The following is a 21,094-nucleotide window of genomic DNA, read 5'->3' as shown; positions in this document are numbered from 1 at the left end:
GCTGAGGGTGCAAAGAAGCTGCCACCGGATGGTAGAAGCTGTGGAATCTGCAAGAACGAAGAGGGCTAGAAACTTCCCCTTTGGAGGATGGATGTCCCACGTCGCGAAGAAGCTTTCAGAGGTGTTCCCACGCAGAAAGACCACAAACAAGCCTTGCTAGCTGCAAGGGTCACGGTTAGGGTTTTTGGATGCTGCTTTGGCCCAGGACGGACCAGGATGTCGCCACTTGGATGAGGAGACAGAGGGGGCGCCCAGCAAGTCAGGGAGCCCTCACAGAAGCAGGCAGCACCCGCAGACGTACCGGAACAGGCACTTGGAAGAGGAGCAAACCGGTGTCCTCCCGAAGTCAGAAAAGGGAGTCTCACGACGCGGGAGGCCAACTCAGCAGGTTGTGCACTGCAGGTTAGAGTGTCGGGGACCCAGGCTTGGCTGTACACGAAGGAAATCCTGGAAGAGTGCACAGGAGCTGGAGCAGCTGCAAATCACGCGGTACCCAGCAATGCAGTCTAGCGTGGGGAGGCAAGGACGTACCTCCACCAAACTTGGACTAAAGAGTCCCTGGACTGTGGGAGTCACTTGGACAGAGTTGCTGAGTTCCAGGGACCACGCTCGTCGTGCTGAGAGGGGACCCAGAGGACCGGTGATGCAGTCTTTTGTTGCCTGCGGTTGCAGGGGGAAGATTCCATCGACCCACAGGAGATTTCTTCAGAGCTCCTGGTGCAAGAAGGAGGCAGGCTACCCCCAGAGCATGCACCACCAGGAAACAGTCGAGAAGGCAGCAGGATAAGAGATACAAGGTTGCAGTAGTCGTCTTTGCTACTTTGTTGCGGTTTTGCAGGCATCCTGAGCAGTCAGCGGTGGATCCTTTGGCAGAAGGTGAAGAGAGAAGTGCAGAGGAACTCTGGTGAGCTCTTTCATTCGGTATCTGAAGAATTCCCTAAAGCAGAGACCCTAAGTAGCCAGAAAAGGAGGTTTGGCTACCTAGGAAGGAGGATAGGCTAGTAACACAGGTAAGAGCCTATCAGAAGGAGTCTCTGACATCACCTGTGGGCCCTTGCCACTCAGAGCAGTCCAGTGTGCCAGCACACCTCTGAATCCAAGATGTCTGGGGCACCATGGAGGAGCTCTGGGCACCTCCCCTGGGAGGTGCAGGTCAGGGGAGTGGTCACTCCCCTTTCCTTTGTCCAGTTTCGCGCCAGAGCAGGGCTCTGGGATCCCTGAACCGGTGTAGACTGGCTTATGCAAAGATGGCACCATCTGTGCCCATCAAAGCATTTCCAGAGGCTGGGGGAGGCTACTCCTCCCAGGCCCTGACACCTTTTTCCAAAGGGAGAGGGTGTAACACCTTCTCTCTGAGGAAGTCCTTTGTTCTGCCTTCCTGGGCCAGGCCTGGCTGGACCCCAGGAAGGCATAAACCTGTCTGAGGGGTTGGCAGCAGCTGCAGTGAAACCCCGGGAAAGGTAGTTTGGCAGTACCCAGGTCTGTGCTAGAGACTCGGGGGATCATGGAATTGTCTCCCCAATGCCAGAATGGCATTGGGGTGACAATTCCATGATCTTAGACATGTTACATGGCCATGTTCGGAGTTACCATTGTGACGCTATACATAGGTAGTGACCTATGTATAGTGCACGCTTGAAATGGTGTCCCTGCACTCACAAAGTCCGGGGAATTTGCCCTGAACAAAGTGGGGGCACCTTGGCTAGTGCCAGGGTGCCCACACACTAAGTAACTTAGCACCCAACCTTCACCAGGTGAAGGTTAGACATATAGGTGACTTATAAGTTACTTAAGTACAGTGGTGAATGGCTGTGAAATAACTTGGACGTTATTTCACTCAGGCTGCAGTGGCAGGCCTGTGTAAGAATTGTCAGAGCTCCCTATGGGTGGCAAAAGAAATGCTGCAGCCCATAGTGATCTCCTGGAACCCCAATACCCTGGGTACCCCAGTACTATATACTAGGGAATTATAAGGGTGTTCCAGTATACCAATGTGAATTGGTGAAATTGGTCACTAGCCTGTTAGTGACAATTTGGAAAGCAGAGAGAGCATAACCACTGAGGTTCTGGTTAGCAGAGCCTCAGTGAGACAGTTAGTCATCACACAGGGAACACATACAGAGCACACTTGTGAGCACTGGGGCCCTGGCTGGCAGGGTCCCAGTGACACATACACTAAAACAACATATATACAGTGAAATATGGGGGTAACATGCCAGGCAAGATGGTACTTTCCTACAAGTGAGACAGGCAAAAACAAACTGACATACATGTAAAAATGGGGGTAACATGCCAGGCAAGATGGTACTTTCCCACAGCGTGCCCCCTTCCCACTACCAGCTACACTAGGTGGCTTGTTGAGAGAAAGATCTGTGAAAGGACCCTCCCCTACATCTTCAGGACCCTCTCCTGAATCTACCAGGTCAGAATCTCCCTCTACCCCCCATTCTGATTGTACATGGCCATCAGGATGCTCCTGGTCTTCTTGTAAGAGGAGATTCAAGGAGAAATCCTTATTGGGGTTCTTTCCAATCCCTAAGCTTCTTTCTAAACAGAGACCACTCAGAATTTGGAAATTAAGATTTTCATAAGTGGTCTTGACAGCCCTGGGGGCAGCCTCTATAGAGACATACTGATAGAAAATGTTAGAGAGAAGAGTAAGAAAATCTAGGCAGTGTCTAGCAGCTTATGTTGTCTAGGGGTAGCTGTAGCTGAGCAGCCAAGTCTGAACTAGGAGATATGCAAAGCTCTTGCAACACCACTATAGTCACACACTACTGATACACAATGAAATACAATACTCAGTGTTACCAAAAATAAAGATACTTTATTTTAGTGACACAAGGACAAACATATCTTAGAGGCAATACTCATACTGGAGGTAAGTATTATACTCAATATATACACTAGTAACCAAAATCAGGTAAGTAAACAGTCATAGAATAGTGCAAACAGTGCAAAACACAATAGATTGCAATAGGCCTAGGGGCAACACAAACCATATACTAAAATAGTGGAATGCGAATGTCGAATTCCCCCCTAGGCAAGTGTAGTGTGTAGAGGGGCACCGGGAGTGTAAGAAAACACCAAAGGTAAGTAAAGTACCTCACCCCAGAGCCCAGGAAAACAAAAGTAAAGTACAGCAAGGTTCCTCAGAACACACTACAAGTCGTGATGGAGAATTATGCAAGAACCAAGCAAGACTGCAAGCAACCAATGATGGATTTGTGGACCTCAAGACCTGTGGAGAGAGGAGACCAAGTCCAGAAGTCAATGAAGAGTCTAGTAAGAACAGGAGCCCCTGCCCATCTGGAAGAAGGTGCAAAAGTGGGTTCTCCGGTTGGAAGAAAAGTACCGAAATGCACGAAAGAAGATAGCTGCAGGTTTCTGCTTGGTGCAAGAGATGCCCCACGTCGAGTTGTTGGATGCAGGCTGTTTGCGTCGCTGGATTCCGCCAACAAGCCTTGGTTTACATAGGAACGTGTTTTGCGTCAAAGAGGAGCTGCCCGGACCAAGGAGGGACCTGGAGTCTCAACTCTGAGGAGACAGAGTAGGTTCTCAGTACTTCAGAGAGTCCTCTGAAGACCAGGCGGCACCCACGGGAGTCCCAGGACTCGTGGACAAAGGAATTGCAAAATGCAGTCATCGCAGCACTACACAGAAGGATCCCACGCCGTCAGAGAACAACTCAGGGAGCTGAGCATTGTAGGATAGAGTGCTGGGGACGTAGGCTACGCTGTGTTTGATGAACTTTGGGAAGAAGTGCACAGAAGTCCAAGGAGCTGCAGAAGACGTGATGAACAGGGGTACTGTCTGGCACAGAGAGGCAAGCTGTTACCTCCACCAAATTTGGACATCTGGACCTTTGGACAGTCAGGATCACTTCGGTCCCCCACCTGCGTTCCAGGGATCACACTCGTCGACAGGAGAGGAGTCCCAGAGTACTGGTTGTCATCGCAGAGAGGTGCCTGCTGAAGCAGGGAAGTGACTCTGTCATTACACAGGAGATTCCTTCAGCTCTTCTGGTGCAGCGTGAAGACGGGCAGTCCTCAGAGTGTGCACACCTTGGAAACTTGCACTTGCTGGCTGGAGCTGAAGTTGCAGGTCACAGTAGCCTTCCTGAATACTTTGTTGCAGTTACAGCGGTTCCTGGAGCAGTCTGCGGTTGATCCGACAGTCAGAAGCTGATGCAGAGGATGCAGAGGAGTCCTGGTGGAGTCTTGAAAACCGAATCTCAGGAAACATCCAGAGGAGAGACCCTAAATAACCCTGAGAGGGGGATTGGCTACCTACCCAGGTAAACACCTATCAGCAGGGTTCTCTGCCGTCACCTGCTGGCACTGGCCATTCAGATGCTCCCAGAGGGTCCCCACACCTTGGAATCCAAGATGGCTAATGCCAGGGCCACTCTGGAGGAGCTCTGGGCACAACCCCAGGGTGACGGACAGGGGAGTGGTCACTCTCCTTCCTTTATCCAGTTTTGCGCCAGAGCAGGAACTGGGGGTCCCTGAACCGGTGCAGATTGGATTATGCAAGAAGGGCACCATTTGTGCCCTTCAAAGCATTTCCAGAGGCTCTGGGAGGATACCCCTCTGATGCCTGTAACACCTGTTTCCAATGGGAGAGGGTGTAACACCCCTCTCCTAAAGGAAATGCATTGTTCTGCCTTCCTGGGATTGAGCTGCTCAATCCCCAGAAGGGCAAAAACCTCTCTGTGAGGTGGCAGCAGCTGGGGCTGCAGTGGAAACCTCAGAAGACTGGTTTTGCAGTACTGGGGGTCCATGGTAGAGCCCCTAGGGTGCATGGAATTGGCCCCCCAATGCCACTTTGGATTGGGGGTTCAATTTCACAATCTTAGACACCTCACATGGCCATATTTGGAGTTACCATTGTGAAGTTAAATGTAAAATGTAAATTTGCACTTGTAGAGCGCACTACTCACCCGTTAGAGTCTCAAGGTGCTGTACTCATACTGCTATGGAACCCCTCCTGGCTTTTCCCTGTGAGGTGCCCACTCCTGGGCACCCCCAGGGTGAAGCCACGCATCCAAGCGCTGTTGGGGCCATTGTGGAGATTAAGCAAGCTATTGCCCAGAGTTGCACCCATTAATTAGATTAGGCACCGAGGCGAGAATTATCTGGTCCAAGGGAATTGAGCCCAAGACCTGCCAAAGCGGGACTTGAACCCTGGTCTTGAGCCAGTATCTCTGCTTCAGGGTCTGCCGCTCTAACCATTGTGCCACACTTCTCCACTTTAAGTTACATTTATGTATTGACATATATGTAGTGCACACTTATAATGGTGTCCCAGCACTCATGAAATCTGGGGAATTGGCCCTGGACAACGTGTTGGCACCTTTGCACCCAGCCTTCAGTAACTGAAGGTTAGACATATAGGTGACTTATAAGTTACCTGGTGCAGTGGAAAATGGCTGTGAAATAGTGTGCGCACTATTTCACTCAGGCGGCATAGGCAGTCCTGAAGAAGTGTTTGTATGAGCTCCTTATGAGTGGCAAAAGAAATGCTGCAGCCCATAAGGATCTCCTGGAACCCCAAGACCCTGGGTAGCTAGGTACCATATACTAGGGACTTATAAGTGGGGTCCAGTGTGCCAATCAGAATTGGAAACTGGATCATTAAACTATAGTGACAAATTTGGTACACAGAGAGAACATAAGCACTGGAGTTCTGGTTAGCAGAACTCCAGTGACAGTCAATCATACTTACAAAACACATAGGCCACAAACTATGAACACTGGGGCCCTGGCTAGCAGGAGCTCAGTGAGACAGTAAAAACACACCAACAAATAGGTTTTATACTATGAGCACTGGGGTCCTGGCTAGCAGGATCCCAGTGAGACACTAAAAACAAACTGACAAACAGGCAAAAATGATGGGGGTGACCATGCTAGAAAGAGGCTACTTTCTCACACATTTTCTATGGTGCACCCTGCATTAGGGCTGGAAGGCCTGCCAGAGGGGTGTCTTATCCATAGTATATAAAGTGTGTGGTAGACAGGTGTAGGAAAGTACCATCCTGCCTGACATGTTACCCCGATTTTCACTGTATGTATGTTTGTTTTTGCCCTTGTGTCACTGGGATCCTGCTACGCAGGACACAAGTACTCATACTGTATGCCCTGTATGTGTTCCCTGTGTGGTGCTTAAATGTATCACTGAGGCTCTGCTAACCAGAACCTCAGTGTTTATGCTCTCTCTACTTTCTAAAATTGTCACTGCAGGCTAGTGACTAATTTTACCAATTCTCATTGGCACACTGGTACACCCATATAATTCCCTTGTATATGGTACTTAGGTACCAAGGGTATTGGGGTTCCAGGAGATCCCTATGGGCTGCAGCATGTCTTTTGCCACCCATAGGGAGCTCAGACAATTCTTACACAGGACTGCCACTCCAACCTGAGTGAAATAACGTCTATATTATTTCACAGCCATTTTTCACTGCACATAACTTATGTCACCTCTATGTCTAACCCTCACTTGGTGAAGGTTAGGTGCCAAGTTACTTAGGTGGTCATTACAACCTCAGCGATCTTTTAAGAAGACCGTCGAAGGAACCGCCGTGCGGAATACCGCCAGTAGTAGTGGTTTGCCGCTCGGCGTATTATGACCGTTGGCTGCCCTCTGTCGTTTTTCCGACGGAGAGCCGCCAACAGCCATACTTGCGGGCGGCGGAGAAGTGGAGGTTGCTCCACCTCCACCACCACGCCAACAGAACATCGCCGAGCTAATCACGTCCTGTGATTCTGCGCGGCGGTGTTCTGTTGGCGGTGTGGTGTTGGCGGAGCTGCCCCCATGGCTCCCTTCCCCTCCCAGAGGATCGACGGAACAGGTAAGTCGATCGTCCGTTAGGGTAGGGGGGTGGGGGGTGTTGTGTGGGTGCATGGGGGTGTGCGTCTGTGTATGTAGGGGGGGTGTGTCAGTGCCTGTATGCTTGCGGGGGTGTTGTGTGTTTCTGAAATGTGTGCATGTCTGTATGTATGTCTGTATGGATGTGTGCGTGTATGTTTGAATGTGGGTGTGCGTCTCTGACTGTGTGTGTGGATGTTGGCATGTATGTCGGTGTGTGTGCGTGTATGTGTGTTGGTGGTGCCTGCGTGCGTGTCGGGTGTGTAAGTGTAAGGTAATGTTGGGGGTCGGAGTGGGGAGGGGGCCCTGCCACCTTTGGGGGGTGGCAGGGGTGGTGGGGGGGTGTGGGGGGGTAGGGGAGGGAGTTGGGGTGGGGGTGGGGTGTGGGGGAGACCCCTATCAGTGCCAGGGAAGGAATTCCCTGGCACTGATAGTGCTTACCACCATGGATTTCATGTTGGTTCCTACCGCTGGAAATCCACGGCGGTAAGCCGGGTCACAATACCGGCAGCGGTATTGTCACGGCCGCCGGGCTGGAGACCCAGGTCTCCAGCCCAGCGGTCGTCTCCGCCCTGGCGGGCAGAACGGGGAAGCGGCGGATGACCATGGCGGTAACCGCCATGGTCATAATGGTAAAAAAAAAAGACCGCCAGCCCGTTGGCGGTCTTACCGCCGTTTTAACACCGTCCGCCAGGGTTGTAATGACCCCCTAAGTGTGTGGGCACCCTGGCACTAGCCAAGGTGCCCCCATATCGTTCAGGGCAAATTCCACAGACTTTGTGTGTGCGGGGACACCATTACACGTGTGCACTGCACATAGGTCACTACCTATGTGTAGCGTCACCATGGTAACTCTGAACATGGCCATGTAACATGGCTAAGATCATGGAATTGTACCCCAATACCATTCTGGTGTTGGGGGGACAATTCCATGATCCCCCGGGTCTCTAGCACAGAACCCGGGTACTGCCAAACTGCCTTTCCGGGGTTTCCACTGCAGCTTCTGCTGCTGCCAACCCCTCAGACAGGATTCTGCCCTCCTGGGGTCTGGGCAGCCAAGTCCCAGGAAGGCAGAACAAGGGATTTCTTCTGAGAGAGGGTATTACACCCTCTCCCTTTGGAAATAGGTGTGAAGGGCTGGGGAGGAGTAGCCTTCCCCAGCCTCTGGAAATGCTTTGATGGGGGCAGATGGTGCCCATCTCTGCATAAGCCAGTCTACACTGGTTCAGGGATCCGCCAGCCCTGCTCTGGTGCAAAACTGGACAAAGGAAAGGGGAGTGACCTCTCTTGGTAGCCAAACCTCCTTTCTTGGTAGCCAATCCTCCTCTGTGGGCTATTTAGGGTCTCTCCTGTGGGTTTCTCTTCAGATAACGAATGCAAGAGCTCACCAGAGTTCCTCTGCACTTCCCTCTTCAATGTCTGCCAAGTATCGACCGCTGACTGCTCCAGGACGTCTGCAAAACCGCAACTAAGTAGCAAGACGACTACCAGAAACATTGTAGCGCCTCATCCTGCCGGCTTTCTCGACTGTTTCCTGGTGGTGTATGCTCTGAGGGCTGTCTGTCTCCACCCTGCACTACAAGCCAAGAAGAAATCTCCCGTGGGTTGACGGAATCTTCCCCCTGCTAACGCAGGCACCAAAAGACTGCATCACTGGTCCTCTAGGACCCCTCTCATCCTGACGAGCATGGTCCCTGGAACACAGGCACTGGGTCCAGGTGTCTCCCACAGTCCAGTGGCCCTTCTGTCCAAATTTGGTGGAGGTAAGTCCTTGTCTCCCCACGCCAGACAGCAAACCTGTGTACTGCATGATGTGCAGCTGCTCCGGCTTCGGTGCACTTCTCCAAGGATTCCTTTGTGTACAGCCTAGCCTGGGTCCCCAGCACTCCGTCCTGCAGTGCTCAACTCTCTGAGTTGGACTCCGACGTCGTGGGACCCTCCTTTTGTGACTCTGAATTCACAGAACTTCCAAGTGCCAGCTCCGGTACTTCTGTGGGTGCTGCCTGCTTCTGTGGGGGCTCTATGAGTTGCTGAGCACCCCCCCCACCCCATCTTCTCCTCCAAGGGGCGACATCCTGGTCCTTCCTGGTCCCCAGCAGCACCCAAAAACCTCCACCAAGACCCTTGCAGCTAGCAAGGCTTGTTTGTGGTATTTCTGCATGGAAACACTTCTGCAACATCCAGCATGCCGTGGGACATCTTCCATCCAAAGGAGAAGTTCCTAGTCCTTTTCGTTGTTGCAGAATCTTCGGCTTCTTCCACCCGGAGGCAGCCCTTTTGCACCTTCATCTGGGGTTTCCTGGGCTCCTACCCCCCCCGGACACTATCGCGACTCTTGGACTTGGTCCCCTTCCTTTTTAGGTCCTCAAGCCCAGGAATCCGTCTTCAGTGTTTTGCTGGTGTTTTTGGTTCTTGCAGAAACCCCCTATCACAACTATTGTGTCTTTCTGGGGTAGTAGGGTAACTTTACTCCTACTTTCTAGGGTCTTGGGGTGGGGTATTTTGGATACCCTTACTGTTTTCTTACAGTCCCAGCGACCCTATACAACATCCCATAGGTCTGGGGTCCATTCGTGATTCGCATTCCACTTCTGGAGTATATGGTTTGTGTTGCCCCTAGACCTATGTTTACCTATTGCATCCTATTGTGATTCTACATTGTTTGCACTACTTTTCTTACTGTTACTTAGCTGTTTTGGGTTTGTGTACATATAACTTGTGTATATTACTTACCTCCTAAGTGAGGGTATTCTCTGAGATACTTTTGGCATATTGTCACTAAAATAAAGTACCTTTATTTTTAGTAACTCTGAGTATTGCGTTTTCTTATGATATTGTGCTATGTGATATAAGTGGTATAGTAGGAGCTTTGCATGTCTCCTAGTTCAGCCTAAGCTGCTTTGCCATAGCTACCTTCTATCAGCCTAAGCTGCTTGAAACACCTCTTTTCTACTAATAAGGGATAACTGGACCTGGCACAGGGTGTAAGTAGCACAAGGTACCCACTATAAGCAAGGCCAGCCTCCTACTGTAGTGTGGTTAGTTTTACGTATTCATTGCGCTTTAGCTTCAGGCTTTAGGCCTTTGTGCACTTTGCCCTGAATATATTTTATTCATTTGCTGACAGCTTAGAGCCTCTGTGCACTTTGCTCTACATGCTTTTTATTAGGCTTCGTACTGTTATTTTTCAAATAGCCAGTTCTACGGTGTTGTTTTTTATTCATATCACACTGTTTTGCCTACTTCAGCACTGGAGTTCTCCATAACATATTTACTCTGTGCTTCAGTCAAGGATACAGTCTGGTACATTGCCGATAGACGTGGTAGGAGTTTAGACTTGGCATTCCTGCGTAGGGACATGTTGTGATCACGATGACATGTTAGTTATAAAATCACTTCCTTGTCCCAATACACGCAAGAGGGAGATTCCGACCAGGGAACCACAACTAGACGCTGACTGCTTCGTTGCAGATGCTGAACCAAGATCACAGGTCTTTACTCAGGTATGAGGGCTGATGTCTCCACAGTGATTCTAATAGGCAAGCTAGAAGCTTAACATGCTGTGCACTAAATAGAACAAGCAGAGGGAGAGTAGAAACTGTTAGACAATATGATAGCTTTGTTCTTATGTTTTACTCTCCTGGTGACTATTTCAATCCTACTGTGTTGTATCGTTCTGGTTATTGCGGCTCACGCCTTAATATCTAAAATACAGTCGTTTTATTAAAAATATTATATAAAACTTATACTGTCTTTGTCATTTGTATATGAGATCATATTGGAAATAAGAGAGTTGGTTTGGATCTGAGTAACCACGACTTCCCTGAGAAGTTCCAAAGATGTCATGCGCTCGGCTGCCAAATCATTTCTTCCACATGGGAGAAATGAGGCACTGCTAGTTAGCCGGAGCAAAAACCGGATTTAGGGTGACAGAGTTCTTTACACGTGGGTCAGACTCAGTCCCCCACACCGTTATAGATCCTGCTACCTAGAAATCCAGTAGTCTCATTTAGAATGATGAGAGCCCACGCGACATGGCGCCGCCAACGTTTGGTCTGGCTCTAATGATTAGGTACGACTGACTCTCTTGGTCTCATATATATTTTGACTCCTCGGTTCCGTATACGGAGACGTCCGTGGGGCTGAGGGTTTCCACCGCCACGGCATAGGTGCTTCCTGTTGCTTAGTGGTTGGTTGTTCAAGCTTGAACTTTGAAAGGAAAGACCCCGATATTGGTGTGCCTTCTCTGACCTGAAGCTATTTTTTATAAAAATGGCGAATCCTAATGTAGTGAATATAGCAATTAATATGCGTCACCCGCTCACGGGACATCTATTGACACATGGACTGACTGTCCAGGGGGGTCCAGTCACTTTTGTGGTGGACGCCCATGCAGCCTATAGAACGGAACTTTTTTATTCTTGGGTCGGATTTCCAGCAGTGGATGGGGGAACAAATACTTTTCACGAATACACTGTTGCGAATGTCCCTGGACAATACAGGGCTTACGCTTATTTAGAAATACCTCTATCTTATCAAGAACACCATAATTGGCTTGATGGCGCCCTCCCACACACAGTAGCACAAGTTAGGTTAGGTCCACTGAGTAATGATGGTCCTACCTGGCCTTTATTGGCTACATATACACCACATCCTGCGCTTGCTCAATTGGCAGTGGTTGAAGTTCGTCGTTTATATACAGAATTAACGGCTACATATAGACGATTAGCTCAGTTTGTAATGCAGACACTAAATACGAATGGAGCGCGTGCTGCTCGAGCACACCCACAGGCAGTGGTTCCGGGTATTAATCCGGCCACTGTACACTCAGTTATGGGTAAGGCACCGGCTAAACGAGAGGAGACTCCATTTTGGCTGGCGCAAAAAATTAATACGCTGGAAGCAGTATTTCCCCATACGGGACCTCAGGATAAACATAGGATTTTGACGATGTGTTTGCCGTATGGGATGGTTCCTCCGGTGGACCTTTGTAATACCTGGGGCACGGTGTTTGCCGCGCTCTACACTACGGCACACGGTACACTGACATTAGCTAATTTACCGGACGTATTTAAACAGATTCAGGATGAATATGGGGCTGCCCCTGCCTTGGATTTGGGCATGCAGTTGCTGGGCAATTTTGCCACAGTTTCTTCTATTATTTTGAGTAATCTCAAAGGAGAGGCAGTAGCACTAGCAGTGCGAATGCGTCTTCGGGATGTTCCGCTGCTTAATCAGGAGCGGGAGCTTCCGAGAATAATAGCGGAAACGTATTCTAGTATTGGTCATGATAGCCTGGGGGCTAGACCACAAAAACCCCAGTTACAGGGGAAGAATAATAAAGACAATGCTAAACAGCAACAACCTGAGGGTTCGAAAAAGCGCTGGGAAAAGAAACAGCAAACACCTAAGAAAGATGGTGGGCAGTCTCCGCAACCGGAGACCCCACAGAATAAGTATAATCTCAGGAATAGGGATACTTTGAAGACGCCTGATAGATATCAATATACTGATACACGCCAATCTCGTTCCTTTCAGGACTCCTCGGAAAAGAGAAGTGAGAGAGGTGGGCGGTCAGAGCGGAGGACGGAGTACGTGAAACCGAGACAGGATTCACAACGCTCAGCGGAGGTTTCTATTAAACAAGAAGAGAAACCGCTGCAACAAAAACAGCAATTTAAAAAGAAGAAAGTGCCAGCAGTCTCAGTCAGACATGCCGCTCAAGAACAGAGTTCTCTTGACGAACAAGACATGGGCGTTAGCACTGTTAGACAGCGCGGCAGAGGCCACAATAGTTCACCGGAGTCTTCTAGAGCATCTGGAGGTGAAAGCAACTGATGACTTCATACAAGTCGAGACGGCGGATATGCGAGTCTCTGGTCCTGATAGATTATACAATGTGACTCTGCGATTGGAAGGGGACATTGACCGTATTATAAACGCCATTTTTTGGGACCATGTGGTAAAATCATATGATGTTCTACTGGCCGAACAGGATTGGCCACCTGACTTTGTTCGCGACTGTCCAGTTGGGGAGGAGGTTATTACACCTTCCTTCTCACCGCTTGTTCCAAGAGAACTAGCGGAGTCCTATAGTAAATCATGGGCTCTAGCACAGGCTCCCGCCTTGTATAGAAATAACGTGGGGTGGGACAGACAATCACCTTATCATGTAATTCCAATAAAATTGAGAGACCTCGATTGATTTCTGCAGCACATGAGGGGGTGGCTTCTGCACATGCTGGGGTGGCTGCCACGATTTCACTTTTACAGGCTCGTTACTGGTGGCCTGGTCTCTATAAAGAGACAAAGCAATATGTCCTTTGTTGTGACGTTTGTCAACAAATTAAAGCAGACGCCCCTTCTGATTTCAAATAAACCATTACAGTGTGTGTACTTGGATCATTGCGGTCCGCTGACACCTGATAGTGCATACAAATATATATTGGTTCCTGTAGATTCGTGCTCCAGATTTGTGTGGGTGTGGCCACAACGCTCGGCTGACGCTCGAACTGTTATTAAAGATTTGCGCATCTTTGTCGATACATTTGCAGGTGCGGCTTTTCATTCGGACCAGGGCCCTGCTTTTGCCTCTAAGGCATTCAGGGACACCATGGCTTCGTTGGGGGTCCAACTCCAATTCTCGTCTCCATTTCATCCAGAGGGAAATTCTGTTGTGGAGCATTTAAATCGTGATTTAAAGCAGTCCTTAATGGCCAGAGTTATAGGTACGGGTCGTGGTTGGCTAGCCCACCTATATGGAGTACAGAGAGCACTTAATAACTTGCCTAGAAGGTCACTGGGGGGTCGTACTTCATATGAGTGCCTGTTTGGAACACGAATGTATGTTCCTGATCTAGATGGTCCTGGTGTGGAGGCGGCAGATACGCCCTTTGACATAAATGATCGTGTCACTGTTTTGCAGGATTTACAACAATTCCGTGAAGATAACTCTTCTGCCAGTGCTGCCTCCTCAGGAATTAAGGATGAGCCAGTAACACCTACTGGTTGGATACCCAGGATTGGGGATCTAGTGCGTGAAAAGGTCGCAGTTAAAAAATAATTTGGTCCTTCTTATCAAGAACCTGTCCCTGTGTTAGGGGTGAGCGGCACGAGAACTGTGATTTTACCGCCGCTGCGAGGGGCCAAAGGAAATCGCTTTGTTTCCATTGATAATGTCAAGTTACAACATGTGGCCGATTCTGCACAGCAGACCAAGAGGGACACCCAGTAGTTCCGGAATCCCTCTCACTACTGGGGAAGAAGTCCCGCTGCAGGTGATTTTCACCGACACTGTTTCCTCTCCGAGCTTGGGGAGGGTGGATAATGATCTTGCGATTGTTCCACCGACGGCGATTAATATGGAATCTTGTGATCAAATTGCTGTACGTTCTACTGACGTTTCTGAACATGTGGTTTATAGCGTGCCACGGCGAGAGCCTCCATCTGCTTCTTCGTTCACAGTTGCACCTTTTGCTAGAACTGCTTCTGGCTGCTTCAACGACGCTGATAATGATGGGTCCGGCTCCTCGTCCTCGATGTCTTCTGTCCACGGTCCACGACGGCTGCTGGGATGGCTTAAACGAACATATTTAGTTTTTCCTTGGAACTATTTTTGGCTGTTTTTGGCCGTGATGACTATTTTATTATGGTTGGGATTTGTGGTTACTTTTTTTCTGATAATACATGGTCATTTTCTTCCAGATCGATCTGACATTGAGCACGTGGAGACTGTGTTAAAACCGCATTTTTCGTCTCATATGGTTCGAAGAGACTTGTCCACAGTGAACATTTCTGCTATACCAGTTCCGGATGGAATTGTGTGGGATAAAGTCATGTTTGATATATATGGTCCCACTGAATTGATTCAAATACCGTATGTCCTCAAATTATCAATGAATGATATTGTTATACCTGGCATTGTTTCTGATGATTGGGATGTGAAGACAGTAGATTCTATGCTAACGGATTTGCAATACTATACTGTCTATGACGATGAAGATGCTTACCAGTTTAGAGATAATCATGGTGACATGTTTTGTTATAACTATTATGGACACCACTTTATTCATAAAGCTAGTAGCCCTAAGCCCATGTTTAATTATGTGCAATGGGAACATTGCTCGACTCCTCCACAAGGTAGTTCGAAAACGTATTATGATAAATTTGCATATTTTTCTGGGCATGATCAACGTAATGCTAAGTCCTACTATTTTAAAGTTGCACCGTATTCTAATAAGCAAATGTTATTGACCGATACTAAATTACTGTATTCCAATTTGTTTGTATCTAAACTTTCGGTTGAGGGATATGAATACTGGTTTAAAACTGTTGACTTAAAAAGTGTTTGGGGTTCGAAAAATTGGCATATGCGGGGCAGGGACACGTTATTTAGAGCATGTATTATCCCGGTCCAAATGATTTTCCTCAATGACACAGTACAACAGACTAGCTGTTTGGGCTTAGCGACAATTAAGGAGTTGACTTTGCCTAGTATACCTGTCCCTTCTAAATTAACAAATTGGCAGCACTATGTAAATGCTACTTTTAGTGACTTGACACATTGGGTCCAAAATGGTACGCTTAACACTTCATCGTTACATCCAGGCGGGTGGTTATTATGGCCTGTAGACACTAATGTGTGTCATCAACGTTTTGTCACCTCTTCAGGGGGGTTCAGGACTAGTAGGGCAGACCCTCGTTATGTATCACCAGAACATGCTGATATTATAACTACATACAGTGTGGGGAAGCTTTGTCAGCAATGGTTGAAGTCATCCACGCTGGATTCAGTTAAGTCACATCTCACGTTACTGTCTAATGATACTGACTTACAAGATTTTTTGTCAGGTCCCAAAGTACCACGGAAGAAAAGGTTCTTATACGAGGTTTATAATGAGATTTGGAAGCTTTCACAACAAGAGGCTGCAGCCCGGTTGAGGCAGATTGATCAGGAAAATCTGATGCAGACTTTGTCTGTTGTTGATAATGGCATGCATACCCTTTCTGACCGTGTTTACACGATTGACAGCATTGTTTCCTCTGCCATTGACATTATTAAATTGGATATGTCTTCTTTATATCATGGGCAGAGTCAGACGCGGTCCATCATGCAGCTGGGTTGGACTCTTCAGACCTTGAAGGCGGGTCGCGTTCCATGGCAGCACGTTCGTGCCAGAGAGATCTTCATCTCTTTTAATTTGACTCGTCAACAACAACTGATGACTAAAAAGGAAGCAACATATGTTATGTTAAATATTGAGAAATTAGAGAAACTGCCTTTCACGATAGCTGAGATTCCGTCAGCTGAATGGTTGGTTCATGGGGTTATTAATTTGCCTATCTCTACTTTGCAATTTACTTCGTGTTTGAAGCACATTCCGGTGGGTAGATATGAACTATTGGGAGACAGTTACATACACGAGGTATGGGACCTTCCCTTTCAGTACAGATGTGTTAATGGTTTGAAGGAGGTTTTTCTTAGCGGCAGCGAATGCGAAGCTTCTGTCAGCCATTCAATGGTTTGTAAACAGCTGTCCTTGCACGGGGCGTGTAACGCTTCGATTGCTAACTTAGCTTGTTATCTGAAGGGAGTTCCAGTCCCGGTTATTAAGAACACTTTCCAGGTGCTTTCTAACGGCAGTTACATTGTTCTTAACAGCGAACGCTGCTGTGGCATGCGTGCCGGAATAGTTTACATCGTCGTTGTCAACAAGGCCGTTACGTGCTGCAGGAATGTGTTGTTTCCCCCCACTCAATTTAGGGAGGTAGCGGACATCTGGCCTCATATTGCTACTTCCAAGGTTGATTTCGACAAGTTGAGTCGGCTAACAGCTTTATTGTTTCAAAAGCATGTGGCCCTTACATCTGCTAGCGAGACCTACGCACTTCAGGTGGCAAGGTCATCGGCGGAGATACAGTCCCTTTTGAATACTAACTTTCCGAATCACTTCGGTGAACTTGTGGGACGTATATTTAATGCATCCAGCACTGCTGGTATTGCACATTTTTTCAAAGTCATTGGTGTTGGTTTTGCTCATACCTTCTCTTCCATATTCGGTTTGATACCTTCGGCTATACATTCTATTTTCGGAAGCATTTTGGGGGGTTTCCCGATTACTTTGGCTTTATTGGCTGGAGTCTTGCTGTTGTTGCTATTTTTTCGCAATGGCTGTCCCGTTACGACGAGATCCTGTATTGCTGCTCCCGTCAGCGCAGCTGTGTCGTGAACGCATGATGCATGATTTTGGAGCGACACTCCTGGGACATTTGGAGTGTGACTGGTCTCTGTCATTCAGACCGGTTTTGGATTGTGTGCAACCCGTGTTTCGATGCCTTTGGTGCTCGTTTGAACATGCACTGGCTCTCTGTCTCTCACTGCTGCGCCCTCCAATGGTCGATACTGATCTGTTGATGTTCCCGATTAGGGCTCATTCCCAGACTTGTGTACTACGGATGCGCTTGCTTCGTGAGGCAGTTTATGAGATTCCCTTCCTGGAGGAAGATGGTATTGTCTCTTTCATAGGCCCTGCACGCGGTGCCGCCCTGAATGGTTTTGGGGCTTTGGATCACACCTGCTCCATGGTACTTTGTGGCGTGGATCTTCCGATATTGACATATATCGAAGTGGAGGAACTACTGCGTTCTATTGCTTCTATCTGACGATTGGGTTTTTACGAAATTGACACTATATTGAATTTGGCTTTATGGTCACATCTTACCTAAATTTATGACTTTGTTGTCTTCTCACCTTGTCGAAATAATTGTTTTAGGTATTGTTTATATTTGGGGCATCCTTTTATATTATTGGAACCACTTGCTACCGACAAGGGGAGGGTGTAGTGTGGTTAGTTTTACGTATTCATTGCGCTTTAGCTTCAGGCTTTAGGTCTTTGTGCACTTTGCCCTGAATATATTTTATTCATTTGCTGACAGCTTAGAGCCTCTGTGCACTTTGCTCTACATGCTTTTTATTATGCTTCGTACTGTTATTTTTCAAATAGCCAGTTCTACGGTGTTGTTTTTTATTCATATCACACTGTTTTGCCTACTTCAGCACTGGAGTTCTCCATAACATATTTACTCTGTGCTTCAGTCAAGGATACAGTCCGGTACATTGCCGATAGACGTGGTAGGAGTTTAGACTTGGCATTCCTGCGTAGGGACATTTTGTGATCACGATGACATGTTAGTTATAAAATCACTTCCTTGTCCCAATACACGCAAGAGGGAGATTCCGACCAGGGAACCACAACTAGACGCTGACTGCTTCGTTGCAGATGCTGAAACAAGATCACAGGTCTTTACTCAGGTATGAGGGCTGATGTCTCCACAGTGATTCTAATAGGCAAGCTAGAAGCTTAACATGCTGTGCTCTAAATAGAACAAGCAGAGGGAGAGTAGAAACTGTTAGACAATATGATAGCTTTGTTCTTATGTTTTACTCTCCTGGTGACTATTTCAATCCTACTGTGTTGTATCGTTCTGGTTATTGCGGCTCACGCCTTAATATCTAAAATACAGTCGTTTTATTAAAAATATTATATAAAACTTATACTGTCTTTGTCATTTGTATATGAGATCATATTGGAAATAAGAGAGTTGGTTTGGATCTGAGTAACCACGACTTCTCTGAGAAGTTCCAAAGATGTCATGCGCTCGGCTGCCAAATCATTTCTTCCACATGGGAGAAATGAGGCACTGCTAGTTAGCCGGAGTAAAAACCGGATTTAGGGTGACAGAGTTCTTTACACGTGGGTCAGACTCAGTCCCCCACACCGTTATAGATCCTGCTACCTAGAAATCCAGTAGTCTCATTTAGAATGATGAGAGCCCACGCGACACTACATTGGTGGTGCAGTGGTGGGATAAGTACTTGTAACTGCTTTACCACTTTGTCATTTGGCGCTTTTCATAAGAAAATCATGTACCAAATAGTTCAGTTTTGTAGGAGGCTGGCCTGGCTTGTAGTGGGTACCAGAGGTACTTACACCTTGTGCCAGGTCCAGTTATCCCTTATTAGTGTAGAAGAGGTGTTTTTGGCAGCTAAGGCTGATAGAAGGTAGCTATGGCAAAGCAGCTTAGGCTGAACTAGGAGACATGTAAAGCTCCTACTATACCACTGGTGCCATATGCACAATATCATAAGAAAACACAATACACAGATATACTAAAAATAAAGGTACTTTATTTTTATGATAATATGCCAAAAGTATCTCAGTGAGTACCCTCAGTATGAGGATAAGAAGTATACACAAGATATATGTACACAAAAACAAAAATTATGCAGGTTATAGCAAGAAAAGTAATGCAAGCAGTGTAAAGTTACAATAGATTGCAATAGGAGCACATAGGTATAGGGGCAACACAAACCATATACTCCAAAAGTGGAATGCGAACCACGAATGGACCCCAAACCTATGTGAGCTTGTAGAGGGTCGCTGGGACTGTAAGAAAACAGTGAGGGTTAGAAAAATAGCCCACCCCAAGACCCTGTAAGGTAGGTGTAAAGTTCACCTACAACCCCCACAGAGCACAGAAGTCATGATAGGGGGATTCTGCAAGGAAAACCAACCCCAGCAATGCAACAACAGTGGATTTCCGGACCTGAGTACCTGTAAGACAAGGGGACCAAGTCCAAGAGTCGCGACAGTGTCGAGAGTGGGCAGGAGCCCAGGAAATGCTAGCTGAGGGTGCAAGGAAGCTTCCACCGGATGGAAGAAGCTTGGTGTTTGGCAAGAACGAAGAGGACTAGGAACTTCCCCTCTGGAGGATGGATGTCCCACGTTGTGAAGAAGCTTGCAGAGGTGTTCCCACGCAGAAAGACCGCAAGAAAGCCTTGCTTGCTGCAAGGGTCGCGGTTAGGGATTTTGGATGCTGCTATGGCCCAGGAGGGACCAGGATGTCGCCACTTGGATGAGGAGACAGAAGGGGCGCCCAGCAAGTCAGGGAGCCCTCACAGAAGCAGGCAGCACCCGCAGAAGTACCGGAACAGGCACTTAGAAGAGGAGTAAACCGGAGTCCATGCAAAGTCACAAAAGGGAGTCCCACGACACCGTAGGACAACTTAGAAGGTTGTGCACTGCAGGTTAGAGTGTCGGGGACCCAGGCTTGGCTGTGCACGAAGGAAATCCTGGAAGAGTGCACAGGAGCCAGAGCAGCTGCAAATCACATGGTACCCAGCAATGCAGTCTAGCGTGGGGAGGCAAGGACTTACTTCCACCAAACTTGGACTGAAGAGTCACTGGACTGTGGGAGTCATTTGGACAGAGTTGCTGAGTTCCAGGGACCACGCTCGTCGTGCTGAGAGGGGACCCAGAGGAACGGTGATGCAGTCTTTTGTTGCCTGCGGTTGCAGGGGGAAGATTCCGTCGACCCACAGGAGATTTCTTCAGAGCTCCTGGTGCAAGAAGGAGGCACTCTAGCCCCAGAGCATGCACCACCTGGAAACAGTCGAGAAAGCCGGCAGGATGAAGCAATACAAGGTTGCTAGTAGTCATCTGGCTACTTTGTTGCGGTTTTGCAGGCCTCCCGAGCAGTCAGCGTTCGATCCTTTGGCAGAAGGTGAAGAGGGAGATGCAGAGGAACTCTTGTGAGCTCTTGCATTCGTTATCTGAAGAGGAACCCACAGGAGAGACCCTAAATAGCCCTCAGAGGAGGATTAGCTACCTAACCAGGTAAGAGCCTATCAGGAGGGGTCTCTGACGTCACCTGCTGGCACTGGCCACTCAGAGGTCTCATGTGCCCTCACACTTCTGAATTCAAGATGGCAGAGGTCTGGGACACCCTAGAGGGTCTCTGGGCACCACCCCTGGGGTGGTGATGGACATGGGAGTGGTCTCTCCCCTTTCCTTTGACCAGTTTCACGCCATAGCAGGGGTTGGGCTCTCCATGAACCGGTGTAGACTGGTTTATGCAAGGAGGGCACCATCTGTGCCCTTCAAAGCATTACCAGAGGCCAGGAGAGGCTACTCTTCTCAGGCCCTTAACACCTATTTCCAAAGTGAGAGGGTGTAACACCCTCTCTCAGAGGAAATCCTTTGTTCTGCCTTCCTGGGACTGGGCTGCCCAGACCCCAGGAGGGCAGAAACCTGTCTGAGGGTTGGCAGCAGTGGTAGCTGCAGAGAAAACCCCAGAGAGCTAGTTTGGCAGTAACCGGGGTCCATGCTGGAGCCCGGGGATGCATGGGATTGGCACCCCAATACCAGATTTGGCTTGGAGGGAC

Source organism: Pleurodeles waltl, chromosome 4_2 (assembly GCF_031143425.1).
Source record: "Pleurodeles waltl isolate 20211129_DDA chromosome 4_2, aPleWal1.hap1.20221129, whole genome shotgun sequence".
NCBI lineage: Eukaryota > Metazoa > Chordata > Amphibia > Caudata > Salamandridae > Pleurodeles > Pleurodeles waltl.
The sequence above is the reverse complement of the archived record's forward strand: the minus strand, read 5'-3'. Positions refer to the sequence as shown.